This window comes from Tachyglossus aculeatus, chromosome 2 (assembly GCF_015852505.1).
Source record: "Tachyglossus aculeatus isolate mTacAcu1 chromosome 2, mTacAcu1.pri, whole genome shotgun sequence".
NCBI classification, from domain to species: domain Eukaryota; kingdom Metazoa; phylum Chordata; class Mammalia; order Monotremata; family Tachyglossidae; genus Tachyglossus; species Tachyglossus aculeatus.
Genome location: NC_052067.1, coordinates 122,725,942 through 122,750,397, shown reverse-complemented (window position 1 = coordinate 122,750,397; position 24,456 = coordinate 122,725,942). Strand labels below are relative to the sequence as shown.

The following is a 24,456-nucleotide window of genomic DNA, read 5'->3' as shown; positions in this document are numbered from 1 at the left end:
GTGGGACAACTTGATCACCCTGTATCCTCCCCAGCACCTAGAACAGTGCTTTGCACATAGTAAGCGCTTAACAAATGCCAGTTATTATTATTATTATTACTGAACGTGGGATACCTTTTGCTCTATCCTAAACAAAGATATACTCTGTGAAAGGTCCGGAATTTTACTGCCTGTTACATTTATATCATTGTGTTGCAACCTGACACCTGGGCAGCCCTATCTCGGAATACTCTGCTCTCCCCAATTCGAGAACAGGTTCTAAATATCACCTATCTGCCCAATACAAACTAGGCTCAGTAGATTATAGTTGGTGAACTCTAATATCCATCAATCAGAGGTATCTATTGGATACTTATTTAATGCAGAGCACTGTATTAAGTGCTTGTGAGACTTCCAACAGAGTTGGTAGACAAAATCTCTGCCCTCGAGAAGTTTAATCTAGTGAGGGGATGATCATTAAAATAAATGACAGCGGAGTAAAAAAATACGTCCATGATTGCTCTGGGGGTAAAAGTAGGGTGAGTATCAAAATGCCCAGGGTGTATGTACCTAATTGCATGGGTGACTCAGAAGGAAGGGAGGATATGGTAGGGTTAATGGCTAGTCAGAGAAGACCTCCTGGAGGAAATGTGATTTTTGTTGTGCTTTGAATATTGGGACAGTGATGATCTGTAGGATATGAAAGGGAAGGGTGTTCCAGGGCTGAGAGAGGATATGTGGACTGGGTTGTAGTGGGAGATCAGCAAAGTTACCTAGGAGGAAGAAAGCTGATTGCCTTTAAGCTGAGCATGAGGAGTTTCTGTGTGAAGCTGAGATGGATGGGTAGCCATCGGAAGTTTTTCATTCATTCAGTCATATTTATTGAGCTCTTACTGTGTGCAGATCACTGTACTAAATGCTTGGGAAATACAAGTGGGCAACATATAGAGATGGTCCCTACCCAACAACGGACTCACAGTCTCTGCGGTGATGAGGAATGGGAAGGTGTGAAAAGAAATATAGAGAGATGTAATGGAAAGCAGAGTGGCATATGAACTGGAGAGGGAAAAGGCTAGAGGAAGGAATGTCTGCAAGGTGGCTGATGCTCTAATCGAAGCAGGATATGACAAGTACTTGGACCAGCATGGCAACAGGTTAGATGGAGAGAAATGGGCAGATTCTAAAGGGGCTAAGGTAGAACTATCAGGAATTGCTGACATATTGAATAAAATGAAGAGATGAAATGAAAATATTCTTGTTTTATGCTGTCAAATCTTTTCCAACCCATAGCAAACTCATGGACACACCTCTCCAAGAACACCCCACCTCCATCTGCAATTGTTCTGGCAGTACATCCATAGAGTTTTCTTGGTAAAAATATGGAAGTGGTTTACCATTGCCTCCTTCCATACAGTAAATTTTAATCTCTACCCTCAACTCTCTCCCATGCCACTGCTGCCCAGCATAGGGGACTTTTGACTTGTAGCAGATTGCCTTCCACTCACTAGCCACTGCTCTAGCTAGGAATGGAATGGGTATGCCTCTGCTGGACTCTCCCTCTCATAGCTGAGGCTGGTAGAGTACTGGAAACTCAGTAGGTGCGACCCTGAGAGGGGATGTAAATAGTACTGAGTCCTAAATAACACAAATTTGACAGCCTAACAAAAGTATTTTGGTTGTGATTGTTGTGGTCATATAGGTCCATATCAGTCCAATTGGTATTTTTAGACATCATATCAATCATATGTAAACATTATTGTCAATGATGTCATCTTCATTATAAAAATAAATTATTTTTTTATATGCACACACAGATATCCAATGCAGGAGACATGACACACTTGAAAAATATAATAAATCACAGTCTCAGAATCTGAAATTGTTGCTCTTCATGAGAATGCTTGGAAGATTGATATGCTAAGGACCTTGCAATTGCCATGTGCATCATTTTAGGAAAGTACAATCTTTAAGAGCCCATACTGCAAATTATTTTGTTAGTAGTGAATTCATCTTTCCAGGCATAACCTGTGAGATTAGATATGATCTCATAATTGTTAGTATGATCTAAGAAGGAACGTATAATATCATGGATGTGTTTTTGTGTTCGTATGTGTGTACATATATACCACTTACACCCAGGAAAGCTTACGTATAATGGAAGATTTATTTGGAAAAAGTCAACAAATTTTGATACCTAGGATGTACTCTAACATTCCAGACAGATAAAGAAATATAAAACATAAATATGAAGATCATCATGGCCTTTGAAAAATGGCAAGATAGTGTGGTGACGTTTAGATCCCACATTAACTCTGTGCATCAACAACAGCGCTACATTAAATATTACTCAACTTTAATTTCTGTTATAGTAATTTAAAGAAAAGCATCAGATGAAATGAATGAGGATTTGTACTATTAGTCCTTTTAGGGAGGTGCTGAAGCATAAGCCTGCCCTGCTGATTATGGTAGTTGTTTTTAGTGAACAATTTGTCCAATTACTTAGTACAGGAGCTGCTTCACTCTGCTGCCCTTTTCATTTTCCTACAAAAACATTCAGGCCACGTGTCTCCACTCCTCAAGAACCTCCAGTGGTTGCCCATCCACCTCCTCATCAAACAAAAACTCCTTTCTGTTGGCTTTAAAGCAATCAAATCACTTTGCTTATCCTACTTTACCTCACTATTCTTCCACTAGTGTGCCCAGCCCGCACACTTCACTCCTCTAATGCTAAACTATGCAATGTACCTTGATCTCATTTATCTTGCCATCGACCTTTTGCCCAAATCCTGCCTCTGACCTGGAATGCCCTCCCTCTTTATATCTGAGTGACAATTACCATTCCCACCTTCAAAACCTTATTTAAGGCATATCTCCAAGAGGCTGTTCCTAAGCCATGATTTCCTCTTCTTCCATTCCCTTATTTGTCACCCTTACTCTTGACATTTTCTACCTTTTTTCTACTCTTCCTCAGCCACACAATACTTATGAACATATCCATAATTCATTCATTTCTATTTATGTTTCTCTCCCCCTCTAGACTGTAAGCTCATTGTGGGCAGAAATCATGCCAATTAACTGTGTCACAATTTTACTCTTCTAAATAGTAAACACTGAATAGATAATCAACTGATATACCGTGATTATGGCTAGGTTAGCACTGTCTAGCAACTATTTCATAGTTCTACTCTAATTGGCAACTCTTTGCATTTGAGAACAAGAAAATACAACTTTTAATACTCTTTACATTCTTCACTCAAGAGGTCCAAAACAGTTGAGTGGATTTTGCTCTTGGAAATGTAAATTAACTGAAACCCTTCACAATGATACTATAAAGTGCTTTGTTAGCACGTCTTGAATTGTTCAGTGCAAAGTTTGCCCTCCAAAGCAGAGTTGAGGAAGAGGAAGGTGAGTCTTCAAGCTGAAAGTCAAATGACACAATCCACACTTCTCCCAGGACCAAGGCAGATCTTTAGACTTTGCCTTTCCTAGATTCTGAACAGGGTAAGATGGAGGGTGGGTTGTTTGTGAGATGGGCCAGAACCCTGGAGGAAGAATTTTGCTCTTGAGGCAAGATAGAGGTGGAGAAATGGGAAGAAGGGACAGACAGCCAAAATAGAGAATTTAATAATACTTAAGTTATGACCTTCTCCCATTTTCAAGATTTTTCTAGGACACTGGGTGGAGGAACAGAAATATTGTACTTTCCCAAGTGCTTAGTACAGTGCTCTGCACGCAGTAAGTGCTTGATAAATATAAATGCTTGATAAATACAATTTATTTATTGATTGATATGAAACACAGTGACTGCTTTGCAAATTGTCTCATTATAATGAAGAAACTGTGGCATGCCCTTGAGGAGCTTGTATAGGTAGCTGGGGAAAAAAAAATCCTTCCAGAATACTTCCACAACCTTCATCCATCCATCTCTCCTTCAATTCTCTCTACCTGTCTGTTGAAATTTGTGGCCACTCCAATCAACCAAATAGTCGTATCCATTGGGCACTTACTGTGTTCAAAGCACTCTACTAAGTGCTTGGGGAATACAATAGAACGGAGTTGGTGGACATGATCCTTAATGGTATTTAATGAGTATTTAATGACTGTAGAGCACTGCATTACGTTCTTAGAAAAGTGTGGTGGGTGAGAGTAGGATTCCTCATTAGGATGTCCTTCACTTTCCTCTTGATTACAAGACAATTGATAAAGCTGTCACAGAATTTCATATCAAACAATCAATCATTGTTAATCATTGTTTTCTTACTGTGTGTAAAGCACCGTACTAAGTGCTTAGGGAAATATAATATTCCAGAGTTGCTAGGTATGTTTGTTGACCACAAAGAGTTTACAGACCAGAAAGGATGAAAATAATTTGAATAAATTACAGATATGTGGGGTGAATAAGAATTTCAGAAAGGGTACAACTCTAGAAGTGAGAATTGTTTAAAATAAAAATTAAGGTCAGGCATGAGAGTAAGTGCTCAGAAATAAAAATAGTTCCCAAAGAAAATGGACTACTTTAATTATCTTCTACATCTGCTGTGGGCCTCCTCTGCCCCCTGTTTTTCCACTTCCATCTGCTCCACCTGTTCTGGGGAAAATCTTGAAAATGGGAGAAGAGCATAATTTAAGAATTTGTAAATTCTCTTCTCCATCTATCTGCCTGTCTCCTCTCCCTGTTTGTCCATCTCTACCTTGTTACAGGAGCAAGCAAGGCTGTAAATTATCTTCTCCAACTCCATCTTGCCACCAAGCACCAGGACCACTCACACGAACAAGTCTTTCCCCAGGCCTTGAAGAATGTCTGGATTACCTATGACTGCAGGAGCCAGGAATGGGAGTGGACAGGGGAATTGGTATTAGGGCAGAATCAGACTGTTTCATATGACAGAGTGGGAGGTTGTGCCATGTTGGACCGTAATTCGAACCCCTTCACCTCAGGACTGATAGAATTGATAAAATAAAATGGCCAGAAAACTGTACAACCCAACAAGTGTCCTCTTTTTTAAATCACACTACTGTCACAGCACTACCCTAAGAACATATTTTATCATGTACTCACCTTTTAACCATCCCTGCAAACTATGTTTGCACTGATTCCCACGTTGCAATTTCATGTGTCCTTTCCATCTTCCAGAGAGACCTAAGAATGACTGTGTGTGTCTGTCAGCTGTGTGACTTTGGGCAAGTCACTTAACTTCTCTGTCCTCAGTTACCTCATCTGTAAAATGGGGATTAAGACTGTGAGCCCCCTGTGGGACAACCTGATCACCTTGTAACCTCCCCAGCACTTAGAACAGTGCTTTGCACATAGTAAGTGCTTAACAAATGTCATTATTATTATTATTATTATTACTGTGTTAGTAGATAGTTCCATACCATTAAGATTGAATCTCGGCTTTGGTACTTGTCTACTGTGTGACCTGGACAAGTTGCCTAACTTCTTTGTGCCTCAGTTACCTTTTCTGTGAAATGGGAATTAAATAATAACAGTAAATCTAGCTCCCTTCAATTTAGATTGTGAGCCCCATGTAGCACAGAGACTGTGACCAGCCTAATTATCGTATATCTATCCTAAAGCTAAGTAAAATTTGTGGCACAGAGTAAACACTTAAAACAAGTGTAATAACAATGAAATAAAAGATAGAAGTACTATTGAGTGAAGGAGTGAAAGTGGGAGGAGGTATATTCTGGAACTGCATGGAATTCTTCAGATAGGAAAAAAGAGTTTACAATTTGTTTGAAGTGATTTATTTTCCCTTGTTCTGGAGTTTTAAAATTTGAATACCTGCAAATTCTTCAAAGATTAAAAAAAGGAACGGTTTAATGAGACCATTTCCATTTTAGATTGCCTATAAACGTACTGTCAAACAAGACAAGATGTATTTACTGCACATTCAATCAATTGATGATATTTATTGAGCACTTACAATGGACAGAGCATTGAACTAGGAAGTGCTTGGGAGCACTTGGGATACTAAAATAAAATGAGGCAATTGTTGTCTACTAAAATATTCTTGTACACTTATTCTGTTAGTAGAAATGTGTGTTACAGAATATGCTATCCAGGGCACTATTAGATATATAATTTGATGATAAATACTTCTTTGGAGTACTTTTTCCCTAGGAATGAAGCATTGCAATTATACTTGAGTTTAAGCCTACAGAGACCAAATTTTATAATAGAAAAATACATATCTCATGTTATTTGGGCAATAAGATCATTTACGTTTTAGAATAGAGCAAACAACTTATACATGCCAAATAAGCGCTGAAACAGCACCAGAGTTTTTAATTGTTATGTAGAAGAAAATGTTATGAATATACCTAAACTGAACAGAGGTTATTGCTTTTATGACTTTTTTATGTGTATGTGAATTTAATGTTCTTGCTCTCCATAACAGTCTTTGCTTTATAAAATGCTTAAAGGCTGTAGTTAATGACTCCTGCTCATTAATGATGGTGAGAGCAGTATACTTAATTATTCATTTTGTGTTCCCTTTGTTTTATTTTCTCCTTTAAATGAAAATAAAACCTCGGGGTTAGGAGTACAATTGAATGAAAAATATCAATGTAGATAAAAGATGTATTTTCTTGAGAGTATTTTCTTATATTTGCAGAAGCACCATATGCATTTTTGCAACTTAGGAAACATAAAATTTTTCATCTTTTTTGCACTTTCTGATGAATATAATGTTGTAATAGAAAACCTGATTGACTACCTATTACACATTTTTAGCTATTCCAAACTCAGTTCTTTTTGTGTCCTAGTATCAATGACATTGTGGTCTAGAAGACGTAGGTTGCTCTATCTATGGTATAAAATGTAACCCTGAGAAAGCAACATAGTCAACCAAGATGACTCTGAAGTTGTACCCAGTTTATTGGACTGTGTTGTCTTTCAGGCAAACACTTAAACCTATTTTCTCTAGACATAGACAAGGAACTGAGGGGAAGATAGGCTTGGACTGGTGACCCTATTTTGGAAGTGGCATCTTCTACTCCTAAATAGGACTGGAAACACCAAAACTTCCTAGAATCCTTTTGTCTTACTCACCCTATCTACCCAGAGATGGGGTTTTCAAAGGGGTTGTTAGAACCATTTTATCTCTCAGTCTCTACCTTTCTCTTCTGGGCTATTCCTTTGGTGCCTGAGTTGTGTTTTCAGACCCCTTTGCTTTTGTGCCTTGTGAGAGATCACTCATTAAATCATCTTATTCACTTTGCAAAGTTTAAGGAATAATTTTAGGGCAAGTAATAGGGGCTTGAAATTTCTCTGAATTTTCCCTTTCTGTGTTCATTCCAGTCCTCCTCTGATTAAACTCTTGCTTGTTTTAGAATATTGAACCTGTAAATATGAACCACATTTGCAAGATGCGTACTGGGACACAATGCTTCTGCAGAATTATTCATAGTGCCTTTAAACTCTTCAATTTGTGTGGGTGGATTTGGCAAAAAAGTGGGACTTGTAATTCATAGTCAAATTTTCATTTCATTGCCATCTCTTCTGTTGGGGTAGCTGAGTCCCACACTCTTTAAGTGTGAATCTGTCTATATTTCTACTTAGATTCTAAATCTGTCTTTTGCATTATGATTTGAGGCTATTAAAGCATACATACTTTTTTCCTGTGTGTATGTGTATACTCTAAAGTCATATATAGGCAGGTACGAGCTTGAAAATTGTTAAAACCTAGTTTTAAAACAAGTAAAAGAATAGTTCAACAATTTAAGTATATAAAATTAATGAGCCCTTTAATCTTATAATATAGGAAAGTCCTATTGCCTTTATATATTCTGATTGTGGTATTATTCTGGCTCATATAGAAATATCAACAGGAGTTCAACAGTGCACATTTGATGATGCCTTCTATCAGTGTGTGCGAATGTGGCTGATAAGCCCTATGAATGACTGCAATTTCCATTTGCCGTATAGTCACATATAGAATTTCCCTAAGATGAATTGAACTCTTGCTTCTGGTGATGCCTGAATTCATTTTGGTTTCAGTTTTTGGCTGTGATGATCTTCTAGTTTTTGCATTAAAAAACTCATTCCTTTTTGATGGCTATGTTGCGGGCTGGCTCGCCTTCTGCTGCTGCCTCACAGCTTCCCTTAGTTATGCCAAATCTTCTGAGATTTTGTTTCACTGAGTCTTTAAAACAATTCTTCTGTCCTCCTTGTTTACAGTCCTTCCACTCCACTTCAGCTCATCATTCAGCAGCTGTATGGGTACCCTGAGGACATCTATTAACCCCACGTATCCCAAGTGAAGGTGAGCTAGGACAAGCATTGTTTCAATGGTGGTAAAATGACAGCATGCCAGGACATCATTGTTTATGTCTTGCCTTTTGATGGTAAGTGTGACATTTAGCTGGTGCTAACGGAATGGCTCCAGAAGTCAAATAAGTGTGGTTAATCTAGGTGTCATCACTGAATAGAGGCCTGGAAACACAATTTGCCCTGTAGTTCCTCAGTTTGGTCTAAAACTTAATGCAAGGTTGATAGCACATTATGCTTTTAAATGTCACCCTAAGGACATAGTGGTCATCCTGAGCAGTTTTCTTCTTCCTGGTCTACACTTGTCTTTTGGGACAATCTCTTGCTTAAGTAATAGTGAAAGCATAAAATTCTGTGTTGATAAAACTTGGGATTATCCTGAAAAGAATAGTCCACAATTATCTGTGTGCTATCTCCTGGGTAAGTTCCTTAAAGAGAGCAGTCATCATTGCTCCTTAATGACTAATGCAATAACTTCAATGATGCTTCTAGTAAGCTGAGTTGGAAGATATTCTTGAATAAAGTCCAATGCCTTTTTGTTTCTTAGATCACTACTGCACAAAATGGGTTAAATAGTACCATAATTAATGTACAACAGTGCTTTACTTCACCGGAAATGGGAGAAGTAACAGACAACTTTTCAATTTTGATGCAGTCGAATATATCATCTTGGACTGACCTTAAGATCTGGAGAAAGTTTTAGGGTAGCTGAACCTCTTAAGGCCTTGAGACCCTGCTGATGTTCTCAGATGTTTTTGGCTGGTAGATTCATGCCCTGTAAAATTATTTAAGCAGTTTCCAATAAAAGCAATAAATGTTTGTGCTACAGTAAGCAGGGTGTAGATATAGCCTGCAGGATGGATATAATCTGCCTAGTGACATAATCTAATCTCCTCAATGTGGCCTGCCTCCAGTCAGCCATTATGGCACACCACAGCTGCTCCCAAACCAGTTGCAGATGCATTTCCTAACATGCAGGGAATCTGGGAACAGTGGTGAGTGGGAGTTACTAATTGACTAATAATAACAATAATAAAATTTGTTAAACACAAATGCTATGTGCCAATCACGGTACAAAGCACTAGAGTAAATTTGAGCATTCAATTTTGACCTAATCTCTGTACCACATAGGATTCATAGTCTAAATAGGCAGGAAAACAGGTATTTAACTCTCATTTTACGGGTGAGGAAACCGAGGCAAAGGGAATTTAAGTGACTTGCCCAAGCTTATATAGTAGTCAAGTGTCAGAGATGGGGTTAGAACCACATACCACACTGGTTCTCAGCATCGCAACGCATGTCACTCCCTGTCACAACTGACTTAGTGCCAGGTAGAAGACATTGCCAGGAGAAATGATTTCACTTCCACAATTTAAACCCTCCTCAAGATTCTGTTAGAGTACAACACTACGACATTAAGTTTAAAGCCCTACTTTAGCCGAGAAAGATTTGTATCAGCACCACTTGGCAGACTTAAAAGTTTGGAGGTGAAACTTCCAGCTTGGGAAAAAGGTCCAAGGTAAAGGATGTGATAAAAGTGCTAGGACAGGAAGGTGGACATATTCCAAGGAAAACAAACCACGACATTATACATGCCTTTTAAGAACAGCAGATATTTATTCATTCATTCATTCAATCATATTTATTGAGCGCTTACTGTGTGCAGAGCACTGTAGTAAGCACTTGGGAAGTACAAGTAAGGAACATATAGAGACGGTCCCTACCCTCATTGCAAGGCGGGAAGACATTGCTGTTCCAGCAGAACACTGCAAATAGGAAATCCCTATTTGGCTATGTGTTATCCTTAATATCTCCTTTATATTTGATGCATGCTACTTTCTTTATCCCTCTGTGTAAGAGGCCAGTTAATTCTAATATGTTTGTGTATGAGGATTTGTGTATGCATGTTTATGTTCCCAAGCTGCATGCTAAAAGTGAGTGGAGAGGGTAGGATGTGGAAACAGTACGGCCAGAAGTCCCCAATTCTTTTTGGCTATCATTACTTCAGTTTGATTGCCTTTCGCCTTCATCAGTGTGAATTTCTCAGTTGCTTGAGTGTGAGTCTGTTGAGGATGATGGCACTCTGTGATGTTACTGCTAACATCCTGAGCCCTGTCACATCCTCACCTCAGTCTTTCTGGAGAACAACTGCCAAACTCTTCCCACTTTTCCAGTATAAAGCCTGGATTCCTTATCACATCTCTGCCAGTTGCTATTGGCACCTTCTTTCCCCACTTATCCTTCACCTCTAAAACATGCTTCCACTCTGTATGCTCCTTGTGGCCATGGAAATGTCTTGTATTGTTGTTGTATTTCTCAAGGATTAATGAGGATTGAATTATATTTTGTAAGCACTCAAAAAATTCCATCACTGCCAAAACAGTAATAATGACAACTACTACTACTATCACTACTACTACTACTACTACTACTGTTACTACTACTACAATCTATTCTGGCACGGAATACTATTTGGTCACTGATGCTGACCCATACTCTATTTCTCTGGTGGGCTGAGTGAGGGATCTCTTTTGTTCTCTTTCTCTCTTTCTCTTTCTCTCTCTCTCTCTTACAATCCATATAACTCTTTCATTATTCACTTATCTGAGCAAGCTTATTCCCCCTTGCCACATTGTAATGACTAATTAATGATCATTGCCTCCAAGTACAGGGAAGGGAAACTCCCTGGCTGGCTAGCCCACTGACAACCTGATAGCTCACCCTGGTGACTTGCCAATAGATAAGCTTACTAATGAATTTTCTAGGCACAAGGTAGTTGCCGTGTCTTGTTTATAAGTCCAGCTTGCACAGTTTGAGGAAAACAAAACTAATGCCACCTGCCCTTATAATTTTATAATTTAATACAAGTTGAATAATTTGTAAGGAAGAGAAAGGTCTTGAGTGCTGTTTTGTAGTGAGGTGCTTAAGTAAAGATCCAGTTCCACAGGGGTTGTATTCAGTTACAGGATCCACTCCTCTTCATTTCTGCACCTTCAATTTCTCCTCGATCTGTCACTTGAAAATTCCAGTGTATATTTTGTAAGCACACAAAAAATTACATCACTGCCACAACAATAATAATGACAACTACTACTACTATCACTACTACTACTACTGTTATTACTACTACAATCTATTCTGGCATGGAATGCTATTTGGTCACTGATGCTGACCCATACACTCCTTCCCTGGTGAGCTGAGGGATCTTTTTTGTTCTCTTTCTCTCTCTCTCTCTTTCTTACAATCCAAATAACTCTATCCAAAGTATCTTGAAAGGTGATACTTTGCATCAACTTTTAAGGGAGGTAATAGTTTTCTTCCTGTTAGGTCCTATTGGCCAGGATTGCCAGAAAGAAGTACTGCAGGATGAACTTGCAGCAATGAGAGAAGTTATTATTATTATAATGGTATTTGTTAAGTACTTACTATGTGCTAGGTGCTGGGGGAGATACAAGATAATCAGGTTGTGTCATATGGGGCACACAGTCTTAATCCCCATTTTACAGTTGAGGCAACTGAGGTGCAGAGAAGTTAATTGATTTGCTCAAAGTCACACAGCTGACATGTGGCGAAGCCGGGATTAGAACCCATGACCTCTGACTCACAAGCCTGTACTCTTTCAATCAATCAATCAATCATATTTATTGAGCACTTACTGTGTGCAAAGCACTGTACTAAGCACTTGGGAAGTACAAGTTGGCAACATATAGAGACAGTCCCTACCTAACAGTGGGCTCACAGTCTAAAAGGGGGAGACAGAGAACAAAACCAAACATACTAACAAAATAAAATAAATAGAATAGATATGTACAAGTAAAATAAATAAATAAATAGAGTAATAAATATTCACGAACATATATACATATATACAGGTGCTGTGGGGAAGGGAAGGAGGTAAGATGGGGGGATGGAGAGGGGAACGAGGGGGAGAGGAAGGAAGGGGCTCAGTCTGGGAAGGCCTCCTGGAGGAGGTGAGCTCTCAGTAGGGCCTTGAAGGGAGGATGAGAGCTAGCTTGGCGGATGGGCAGAGGGAGGGCATTCCAGGCCCGGGGGATGACGTGGGCCGGGGGTCGATGGCAAGACAGGAGAGAATGAGGTACGGTGAGGAGATTAGCGGCAGAGGAGTGGAGGGTGCAGGGTGGGCTGTAGAAGGAGAGAAGAGAGGTGAGGTAGGAGAGGGCGAGGTGATGGACAGCCTTGAAGCCGAGGGTGAGGAGGTGAGGTGCTCTTTCCACTGAGCCACACAGCTTCTCTAGACATTTGGGGAACATTTACATGTGGACAATACACTCTCCAGAGATTTGCTGTCCTGTCACTTCTCTGGGCCCCGTTTTTTAAAATGCGAATTAATTTTTCTCACAAATACCATTTATTTGAAATTGCTACTAAGCTGTTTCAAGAGCTGATTTGGAATCACCATTTTATCAGTCTTGTGATAATGGTCTTCCCTTAAATTTTCTACAGCCTTGTGAGTTTCATCTGGATTCAAATACAATCCAGGTAGCTTGTCACTGCCCTAAAGGTAGAGAAGCAAGTCTTAGATGCTTTGATTTGAAAATTTTCTAATATAACTTCTGTTCAGGGTATATTTCATATTTCCAACAGATGTGGATTTAAGGGGACATTAGCAATTTGGATAAAATAATGTACTTATAGGGAAAAGTTTAGTTTTATTATCTGTAAGCAACTTTCAGGTGCGGAAAAACAGGAAAACTTGTTCTGAATGCTTATCTACAAAATACTTCTTACCTTACTTTACGATTATTCAGTATACCCACTCTGCTGGCCCTCTGATAAAGACTTTGAATATTAACTGCCCTGTGAGCAAGTAAATCTGAGGATATTTGCTTTTTCTGCCCCCATTTTCTTTTTTATTGCTGTTTCCAGAAAAGATTACAAGTATTATTTGTTTTTTATATTTCCCCCCTTTTAGGAAATTATTTGAGATTTACATCAGAAAAAAATCTGTACATTCTCCTTCTTTATCCTAATCATTAACATCATTTCATAAACCTAAGTTATTGAGTATCTAATGTATACAGATCATTGTACTTGAAGTTGGGAAACATAAATCAAAATCAAAAGAAACAATCCCTGCCTCCCAGAGCATGCAATCTAATAAGAGAAACTAGAATACACAAATTCTGAAGAGGCAGCTTGCATTGTAAAGTAGTAAGGTGTCTAACAGGGTGGCATGACTAGTTAGTGGGAGTTTATTAGAGGATTTGAAGAAGAAGACTGATGAGTGGTGGGCTGGAGAAAGGAGAATCCTGTAAAAGGTAGTTAGGAAGTTGTCTGTGAAACTGTGAAGAGTGAGAGGGGTAATGGAATTGGAGAAAAGGGTCCAAAAGAAACCTTTATGCAATATTCTTTTACTTTTCAGAAGCACTTGACACCATCAGTAAAAAAGTACTCAGACAACTGTTAAAATTAAAAATGATTGGCTGCCTGCAAATGGTTATTAAAATCCTAAATTAACTTCGTGATGATAATTCTGTGCATGCAGGGTTTGGAAGGTCCTTGTCTGAAATGTCCCAATCATCAACAGAGTCATCAACAATCATCTGCAGAAGTGTATTGTCAAGTCTTGTTCAAGGTATTGAATGCATTCTTATTCAAGGAGACAGTAAAGAATATGGAAATGGTTGAAACATAATTCTATCCACTGGGAAACTACTTGAATCCAACAGACTGGGAGCATCAGCTATCAACTGGACTTTTCTTGCCTTTTACTGTGCTCTCTAAACAATTTCTAAATTGACAAAGTGCTGTGACTGGAAAATGACCTTAAGGTGATTATTTATAAAGCCCTCTATATAGCTATACAGAGCTGAATATCATCACTGAATTCTGCAGGTACCAGAGTATAGAAAATGGATTCAAAAAAGCTAGCATTTCTTTTATGATGAAACTGATAGAGGACGGTATCAATTAAACAGTAAGATTGTCCACAAATCAATCACTGAATCAGTGGTATTTATTGAACATCTACTGTGTGCAGAGAACACTCTACTAAATGTAACAACTACAGGGCACTAGATTCACTGTAGCAACCAACTTCCTAAGTTTGTAAGACCTCTATCTATTCTACATACCACATCTGACTTCTAGAGCACTTCTAAAAATGCTGTACTTAACATTAAGTGGCAAGATGGTATCACAATTGAAGTTCTTAATATGGTCTGCCCACCAGGATGAAACAATGCCCTCTTCCTGAAACTCTCCAGAAGGCTGATTTCAAACAATATCATAGTAGCATGCCTCCTTCCAGAATGGAGTTTATAAAACTGTGTAAAATGTTTTAAGATATTCATCACTGTTGAATTGAAAGAGCATTCAAGATTGATTGATTATAAATGATCATATATGCACCTTTCCATAACTCCTTTGTTAGTTAAGAACATGTCAGATACTGTCAAATACAACTAGAGTGATGATATTGTCACATTGTAGATTTAGGTTTATAGAGAACATCACAGGTATCAAGATTTATTGAGTAGATATGAATCAGTGATAATAATAAATAATGTGTAGAATTTAATATGTTTTATTCCTTGTTCTGGAACTGCTGCATACCATGATAAGGCTCGAAGCATCATTCTGTCAAGGAGGCACAGTAGGATGCATGCCCAAAGACACTGACAAGATTCTTGAAAAAAGATGGACACAGAAACTACAGTAACTCTCATTACAATGTTTCTCAGGAAGCAAACATTTTAGATTATCCATAAGACCATATATGTGTATGGCAATTTAGGGTTTAACAGATGTTTTCAGATATAAGCATGTTTAGCATGCACCAGAATATGTTTAGAGAAAATTAAAAAATGATTGTATTCATGAAATCAAATTAACTTTAAATCCCTTTCAGCTTGGGATGTTAATTATGAGACATCCCTTAATTATACATGGAGTTAAATTGATACTCCTTGATCTCTTTAGAAATTATACTTTATCACTGTCATTTTGGCATCTTCAATAAGTAGCCAAGTCACTGAAAATGATGAGCACTGTGCTTCTAAACTAATCTGTACTTGGTCTGACAATATAATTTTCTGAATAAGTTATCTTCTCCTAGCCTTTTTTTCTTTTTGGACAATTTTTTTTTTAGCTGACAATAAGTCAGTTTTGGTATTGCTCATTCAAGAGCATGGTGTAAGAAGGATAACAGAACAGATTATGCAGCTGATATTTTTAATAACAATTTTACAGTCATAAACCATGTTTAGAGTGTTCCTAAAGACAGTTCCACATTTTAAATGACAGAACGAGTAGCAGAGCAGCCCTTTCAACTAATTGTATTGTGGCTGGATCCTTGAAACATTTCCTGGATCCATCCCTTCATCTCCAATCGAACAGCTACCACTTAGGTCAAAGATCTTTGTCATATGAGAGTGAAATGAATTACTTCACTGCCCCCAGCCTCTGCCCTCCTTAAATTTTCCCCAAACTTCTAGAATAAGCTTTAAGACTTTCCATACTCCACACTGGGGCCAGATAATGGAAAGACCTAAAGCCGACTGAGGAGTTTTTGCTTCACGAAAGAGAAGCAGTGAGTCATTGGAGGCTGAGATGTAGGCTGAGTTATGCTTCAGGGAAGACATCCAGAAAGCAACCTGCTGCTTAGGTTAAAAGAGACTGGGTTAAAGATAATGTAATATTCTAGCTATGGAAAGACCAGAGCTTGTCCCTGGCTGGAAACACTTTAGTCTGAGGTGAAGGGGTGGATATGGGAGATGCTGATCAGGAAAAACTGACGGGATTTGGCAATGGACTGAATGTGAGAATTAAATGATAGTGAAGAGACAAGGCGCCACTAATATGGTGTGATTGTGGGATGAGATGATGGTGATTTTACTCACTGACATGGGAAAGTTGCGAAGAAAGATGAGTTGCTTTATTTTAGATATGTCAATTTTGAAGTGCCAGCAGTGGAGATGTCCTGAAGCAAAGCTAGATGTGGGATTTCAGTTCAGACAAGAGGTCAGAGCTAGAGAGATAAATTTGAGAGTCATCTGCATAGAGATGCTGGCTGAAACTATATGAGCAGATTAGCTCCCCAAAGTTGGCTATCCATATTTGCAGCATTGCTTTTTTTTCTCTGATTGATTAACCACTTGCTTGTTCCTGTCTTTAGGTTTATTTGTCTCCCCTATTCAATTGCAAATTCCTAGAAGTCATTCACACCCACACAAACACACACACACCCCAATTTTCAGTGACAAAATAGTCAACTGATGATGAACATTAAAACTATTGAATACTACAATACATGCTTAAGAAGGTATGAACTCACTGATGCTTTTCTTAACACTCATGTACCTATGTCAGTTCAATTCATGTCAGACTTGCACTTATTTTCATGTTTGTCTTTTCTGTTATAGTGTAACATGAGCAGAGAATGTGTAACTTGCTTATTTTGTGCACACCAAGTGTCTGCCAGAGTAGGATGGCCTAATGGATAGAGAATGAACCTGGGAGTCAGAAGGACCTGGGTTCTAATCCCAGCTCTGCTACTTTTCTGCTGTGTAGCCTTAGGCTAATCACTTCACTTCTCTGTTCCTCAGTTAATTCATCTGTAAAATAGGGATAGAGGCTATGAGCCCCATGTGGGACAGGGACTGTGTCCAACCTGATTTGCTTGTATCTACACCAGGGCTAAGATCAGTGCTCAGAACACAGTAAGCACTTAGCGAATACCAAAATTATTATCATTATTATTATTAGGACTACTGTGCATTGCACCAAGTAGGCACTCAATAAATGCAACTGCTGCCACTGCTACTAATGTGGTTGCAATTAGAAAAAAAATGATTGCCAGGGAATGGCCATCTTATTATTCCCTGACCTCTGGGGATAACAATGTGACAAACATTTATAAGGATTCCTTACACTCATTTCAACAAAAGTGCAAATCTCTCACTTCACCCAAACCAGAAAATGGTTTAGAATTAGAAGGTATTCAAGACTGAGCTGCAGAGACTAGAACTGCAGCTATATTGATGTTTTTTGCCTGGTGGGGCTGCACAAGGGAAAGAATAACCTTAATCATTTCTGCCGCAATGGCTATCACATGCCGAAGTACAATGGGGCACTTGGTTCCCAGTTGTGCTGTATTCTCTTCAGGAAATTGGAAGGGTGAAGGGAAATAGGAAGATAGAAGAGGAGGTCAAAAAGATGGCATTGGAGTTCATTGTTTGTTTGTTTGTTTCCTCCTCACTTTACGTCCAGCCATCCTGTACAAAAGGAAAGAATTAAAGCAGTTTGAAATATGGGGTTCTCTCCTCTGGAAGAAACAAAGAAATTCATGTTTTCTATCTACACATGAACAGATTAAATGCATTCCTGCTTAAGCTAGTTTCTCCATATATAATTTAAAGAATATAAGTTGCTATATAAATAGATACATGCTAAATAAGTCAAGTTAAAAGAATTATGAGATCGTGTTCTCATAAATTATTTTAGCAATGCATGAATAATTTGCCTAATACATTTTCTATCGTATGTCTCCACAGTCCAATTCTAGTATTTATTTTATTCCCTCTGACAACATAATAGAGCTAGAAAAATGGACCTCAATTACAAAGACCAAGGAGGGGTGGATTGATAATAATTCTCTTTATTCAATACAGTGTAACTATTGAAAAAAATCTTATAATAGTCCTAAAGAACTTACTTTTCATTTTAATTTCTTAATCCAAGCTTTTGGTTTTAGTTCTCGCTGGAGGGGATAGTCTCCTTTCTATAACTATGTGTAATTCCAAGTGACATTAATGGGAGCTAATTAGGCATAGAGAGAAGAAAATTGACCTCTATGGAGATTCTTTCTTTAATGAACGATGTTGGTTGTCATAACCAGGTAAAATTAAAAAACTTTTGGGTAAGGACATTTAATCCTTTGAATTTGCTAAACATTGCTAATGGAAGGAATGATCATCAATAATGTGTATATAATGCACTTTAATTATAAACAACATTGAAGGTATCTGGAACCTACTGTAAGAAGTATCCTAAGACTTATTTTAGTAAATTATCAAATGGGTGGAGCAGGTTATCTATAGGAAGGTAAGGATCAATCCATTAGTCAGTTACTGGTATTTACTAAGTGCTTACTGTGTGCAGAGCACTATCCTAAATGCTTGGGAGAATATTGTATAACAGAGTAGATGTAGACATGTCCTTCCCATAAGAACCTTACAGACTAGCGGGTGAGTGGACATTAAAATAAGTTACAGATGGATACATACATAAGGTCTGGGGGAGGGTGACTATTAAAGAGCTTAGTAGGAAAATACCCAAGCTAGCTCTTCCTTTAATCTGTAAGCTTCTTATGGGCAGAGAACGTGGCTACCAACTGGGTTGTATTCTACTGTCCCAAGTACATAGTACAGTGCTCAGCATGCGATGCTCAGTAAAGTACCATTGATGACTGATCGAAGTTACACAAAAGGGAGGACTTAGAGAATTCTAATAGTTAGGGGTTGTAGATGCATAGTCCTAAATATTAAAGTGGCCGTTAAGAAAGTCAATAATCACACAATTTCCCTGAGAATTGTGTTTTTCCACTGCTGAGCCCTAACTTTGGGCTGGATAAATACTTGGTCTGATCAAATAATGTCATGTCATATAATAATAATAATGATGGCATTCATTAAGCCCTTACTATGTGCAAAGCACTGTTCTAAGCACTGGGGAGGTTACAAGGTGATCAGGGTGTCCCACAGGGGGCTCACAGTCTTAATCCCCATATTACAGATGAGGTAGCAGGCACAGAGAAGTTAAGTGACTTGCCCAAAGTCACACAGCTGACAATTGGCAGAGTCAGGATTTGAACCCATGACCTCCGACTCCAAAGCCCATGCTCTTTCCACTGAGCCACGCTGCTTCTCATGGTCATATGCCATGTATAGGTTTTCTCTGGTCCTCTCCTCTCTTTCCAGCGACTCCTCCTCTTCCTAGCTAACTCTATCACCAGGTAATTTCTCACTACTCACCCCCTCTAACTGTAAGTTTCCCTCAAGGGTTTATAACGGGACCAGTTTTCTATTTTACATTCACCTCTCTTCTCCTCTGAAGTCTTTAAGCCAGAAAATCTGCCCGCGTATATCTCATCGGTTACTTAAGCTCACTATATCTAGAGTGGAAACTCATCCTCATTGTGGGCGGGGAATGTGTTAGTTACATTGTCATTCTGTACTCCCCCAAGTGCTTAGTACAGTGCTCTGAATACAGTTAGTGCTCAAATATGACTATTTCAAGATCTCAATTCCTCATCTTCACTCTGAAATCTTATTTTTTCTTCCTATTTATCATTGTTCCTCTTATCTGCAATTTAATGTCTATCAACCCCAATAGGTTATAAATTATTTCCTGATAGGGATCATATCAACTAAGTCTATACACCCCAAGCAGTTAGTACAGTATTTTGTACTCAGTAGCAAAGCCAGATTAAAGTAGGGGTTTATGGGCCTTAAACTAAGAGCCCAAGGAGATTCAGATGCCCTACTCCCTTATATTATGTTATTGCAGCTATAAGAAAGTTGTCCTAAAGTCCTATTACACTTGGTGACACAACCTTGCAAGCTTCCATTCCCACCTTCTGCCTCTGCCTTCATTTTCCAATTCCCAATCGGTCAACCAGTGGCATTTATTGAGCACTTAGTGCAGAGCAGTGACCTAAGACATCAGTATGACATGATGCCACAACCGTCGTCCACCATTCCCATGCTGCTACTGCTCCTACCAGCAGCTCCTAGCTTTGTACTGCCAATGCTGTTGCCACTGATATTGGAATGTCCCCCATTACAGCTCAAGGGCACTGCCTTCAGCTTGTTGGGGGGGGGGGGGGGGGGGGGGGGTGACGGGGCCAGCTGAGGTATGGAAGAAGCTGCGTGGCTCAGTGGAAAGAGCGCAGGCTTTGGAGTCACAGGTCATGGGTTCAAATCCTGGCTCCGTCACTTGTCAGCTGTGTGACTTTGGGCAAATCACTTCACTTCTCTGTGACTGAGTTATCTCATCTGTAAAATGGGGGTGAAGACTGTGAGCCCCACGTGGGACAACCTGATCACCTTGTAACCTCCCCAGCGCTTAGAATAGTGCTTTGCACATAGTAAGCACTTAATAAATGCCATATGATTATTATTATTACAGTAGGGGCAGTCTTCTTAACCATTCCCATTCTAGTCATGCCATCACTACCCCTAAAGCACCGGTACCTCTTGGGGAGAGGTGTGTGTGTGTGTGTGTGTCTATCTGTCCTTCTGAAGAGGACTGTGAAGCTGGGGTGAACTGTATTTTGGGAGATTTGAAAGGAGAAGGAATTATAGCTGGATGTCAAAGTACTATATGACATAATGATGGATCCTAACATGCTACTGGTGACACCACCATGGAGCTGTGCATGTTTTCTGCATTATGAGTCCTATCCCGTCTGGACTATCAGCCTCCTCTCCGATCTCCCATCCTCTTGTCTCTCCCCACTTCAATCCGTACTTCACACCGCTGCCTGGATTGTCTTTGTCCAGAAACGCTCTGGGCATGTTACTCCCCTCCTCAAAAATCTCCAATGGCTACCAATCAACCTATGCATCAGGCAGAAACTCCTCACCCTCGGCTTCAAGGCTGTCCATCACCTCGCCCCCTCCTACCTCACCTCCCTTCTCTCCTTCTACAGCCCAGCCCGCACCCTCCACTCCTCTGTCACTAATCTCCTCACTGTGCCTCGTTCTCACCTGTCCCGCTGTTGACCCCCGGCCCACGTCATCCCCCGGGCCTGGAATGCCCTCCCTCTGCCCATCCGCCAAGCTAGCTCTCTTCCTTCCTTCAAGGCCCTACTGAGAGCTCACCTCCTCCAGGAGGCCTTCCCAGACTGAGCCCCCTCCTTCCTCTCCCTCTCCTCGTCCTCTCCATCCCCCCTCCTTACCTACCTCCCTACCCCACAGCACCTGTATATATGCATATATGTTTGTACATATTTATTACTCTATTTATGTATTTTACTTGTGCATGTCTATTCTATTTATTTTATTTTGTTAATATGTTTTGCTTTGTTGTCTGTCTCCCCCTTCTAGACTGTGAGCCCACTGTTGGGTAGGGACCGTCTCTATATGTTGCCAACTTGTACTTCCCAAGCACTTAGTACAGTGCTCTGCCCACAGTAAGCACTCAATAAATACGATTGATTGATTGATTGAGTCCCATGGGGACCTCACAAGTGATATGAGCCCCAAGCTCATAAATATGGCTCTTATCAGTAGGCACTAAATAATTACCTTTGTTTGATTGATTGATCCTGTTCCAGAATCCCACAACCTCCGTGTTATCTTTGATTCCTCTGTCTCTTCTGACGGACCAATAAATTTTCTCAGTAAATGTAGACAGTTTTTACATATCTGTCATTTTTGGGAGCCTCCTCTTTTTGTCCACGATAATAATAATAATAATAATAATAATAATAATAATAATAATAATAATAATAATAATAATAGCATTTATTAAGCACTTACTATGTGCAAAGCACTGTTCTAAGCACTGGGAAGGTTACAAGGTGATCAGGTTGTCCCACAGAGATGTCACAGTCTTAATCCTCATTTTACAGATGAGGTAACTGAGGCACAGAGAAGTTAAGTGACTTGCCCAAAGTCACACAGCTAACAATTGGCAGAGCTATTTGAACCCCTGGCCTCTGACTCCAAAGCCCGTACTCGTTCCACTGAGTCATGCTGCTTCTCTATAATGATGGCATTTATTAAGTGCTTAGTATATGCAAGCACTGTTCTAAGTGCTGGGGAGGTTACAAGGTGATCAGGTTGTCCCATGGGGAGCTCACAGTCTTAATCCCCATTTTCCAGATGAGGGAACTGAGGCACAGAGAAGTGAAGTGATTTGCCCAAAGTCACACAGCTGACAATTGGCAGAGCTGGGATTTGAACCCATGACCTCTGACTCCAAAGCCTGTGCTCTTTCCCCTGAGCAACGCTGCTTCTCTAATGCCCATAATGCCCATGGTCATCATCAGCAGGAACAGTACTTTTTTGAATACCTACCATGTGTAGAAAACTATGCTAAGTGCTTGGAAGAATACAATACAACAGAGTTGGTAGGCATATTGGCTGTCCACAGTAAACTTATTTACAGTATAGAGGCCACTTCGCTGGTAACAGTTGCCCATCTTATCCCAGTTTACCTGTTGTACCAGCCTCCCGACTATTTTTCCTGACCCCAGCCTCTATCCTTTTTGGTATGTATCACACTCTATGCTGGATAATTTTTTCTCATTTCAACCAATATATTACAATAAATCCATAGCATTTATTAACTACTGCGTGGAGAGCATTGAACTAAGCACTTAGAAGAATGCAATAGTTAAAAGACTTCTTTCCTGCCCTCAAATAGTTTGCAATCTAGCAAGGGAGTCAGACACATAAGCAAATCACAGTTATGGTGAGGATCCATAGTACGTGCATTAGTTGCTAAGGGAATGATGAAACTGGTACTGAAGGGTTAAAGAGGCAGTTGGCGGTTGTACCCTGCTGAGATTAGAGATTAATTGGGAAAACCTCATGTAGGAGATAGGAGATGTACTCCCAGTTAAAGAGAACTGTGGTGTGCAGAATATGAAGTGGGAGGCAGAAGGGAAGGCATGGTCCAAGACCAGCAGCTGGAGAGTCAAGAATGAGGCACAGTGAGTAGGTTAGTTTAAAAGAAATAAAGATTTCCAGGTTGGACATAATGGGAGAGAAGAGTGAGCAATTTTGAGATAAGGAGCTGATTGAGTGTTTTGAAGCCATTGTTCAGGAGTTTAAGCTTGATCCAAAAATGAATGGATGACCATTTCAGGTTTGGGAAGAGTGTAAAGATGTGTGCAGACACCATTTAGAAAATTAATATGGGCAGCAGAGAAGTATGGACTAAAGAGGAGAGAGACTGGAGGCCAGGTGATCAATGAAGAGGCTGATGCTGTAAGTCAAGCCTAATGACAAGTGTCTACACAAATGTGTTGGCCATTCATTCATCAATCGTATTAATTGAGTGCTTACTGTGTGCATAGCACTGTACTAAGCACTTGGGAAGTACAAATTGGGATTGGGATAGAGAGAAAGGGGATTCTGGAAATATTGTGAAGGGGATTTGTTGATAGAGTGAATTGAAAGAGATAAAGGAGTCAAAGACAATGCCAAGGTTGTGAGATTGGGAGATGTGGAGGATGGTAATGGTATCAACTGTGAAGAGAAAATTAAGTGGAGGAGATTATTACTTGGTGGGGAAAGTGGAGAGAAATCTTTTCCGCTCCCACAACTTTAACTACCATTTGTAAATGGATAAATCCCAAATCTACATCACTCTCTTCTCCTGCTTCCAGAACATCTCTACAAGAATGCCCCAAGACATTTCAAGAGCAATTTATGTGAAACTAAACTCCTTATTTTGCCCCCCCCCCCCCCCAACAAATACTTGGTTTCTCCAAACAGACAATTTGCAATAACCACACATAAAAGGAGAGATGAAAATTATCCTAATTATAGTAGATAAAATACATCAATTTAAAGCAGTGGAAATGCATGCATACCCAAAATGGAGAAGGGCTGTTCAGCCATATATAAGTATTAATGGTCACATTTTAGCATTATGCCACTGCCAGTTAGCAGAATCAGCAGCATGGAATAGTAGATAGAGCACAGACCTGGGATTCAGAGGTCATGGGTTCTAATGCAGGCTCTGTCACATCTCTGCTGTGTGGCCTAGGGCAAGTCACTTAACTTCCCTGTGCCTCAGCCGCCTCATCTGTATAATGGAGATTAAGACTGCGAGCGCCATGTGGGACAGGGACTGTGTCCAACCAAATTTACTTGTATCTACCCCAACGCTTAATGCCAGGCACATAGTAAGCACTTAACAAATACAATTATTATTATTATTATTATTAGGCAGATTTATATATTTGGAAAATAGAGGCATATGTAGAATATTCATTGAATTATATGCATATGGATGTAAACATTATAATCTAAGTATTTAGCCCTTCCAGGTTTTTTTCTGAAAAGGGGCTTTAGAAAGTGAGTTTTACTTCCAATATATTTGCCTTGTATTTTATTAGAACACTAAAGTATGTTCAATTATTTAGCTTTACCGAAATGCTGATTTCAAGTCTGAAGTAATTTTTTTCAGATTTTGTTTCAGCCAATTGGTAGTCAATGTAGCATCTC

The 24,456-nt window shown here is 39.5% G+C and overlaps 1 protein-coding gene and 1 non-coding gene across 2 annotated transcripts in view; one reads left to right on the top strand and one right to left on the bottom strand.

The window, feature by feature from the left end:
• KLHL1 (kelch like family member 1) overlaps positions 1 to 24,456 on the top strand; it is a 277,918-nt gene that overhangs the window by 123,449 nt on the left and 130,013 nt on the right.
• On the bottom strand, positions 1,458 to 1,595 carry LOC119925010. Its single transcript, XR_005449682.1, has one exon. It is a non-coding gene; the product is annotated as a small nucleolar RNA SNORA7 (small nucleolar RNA).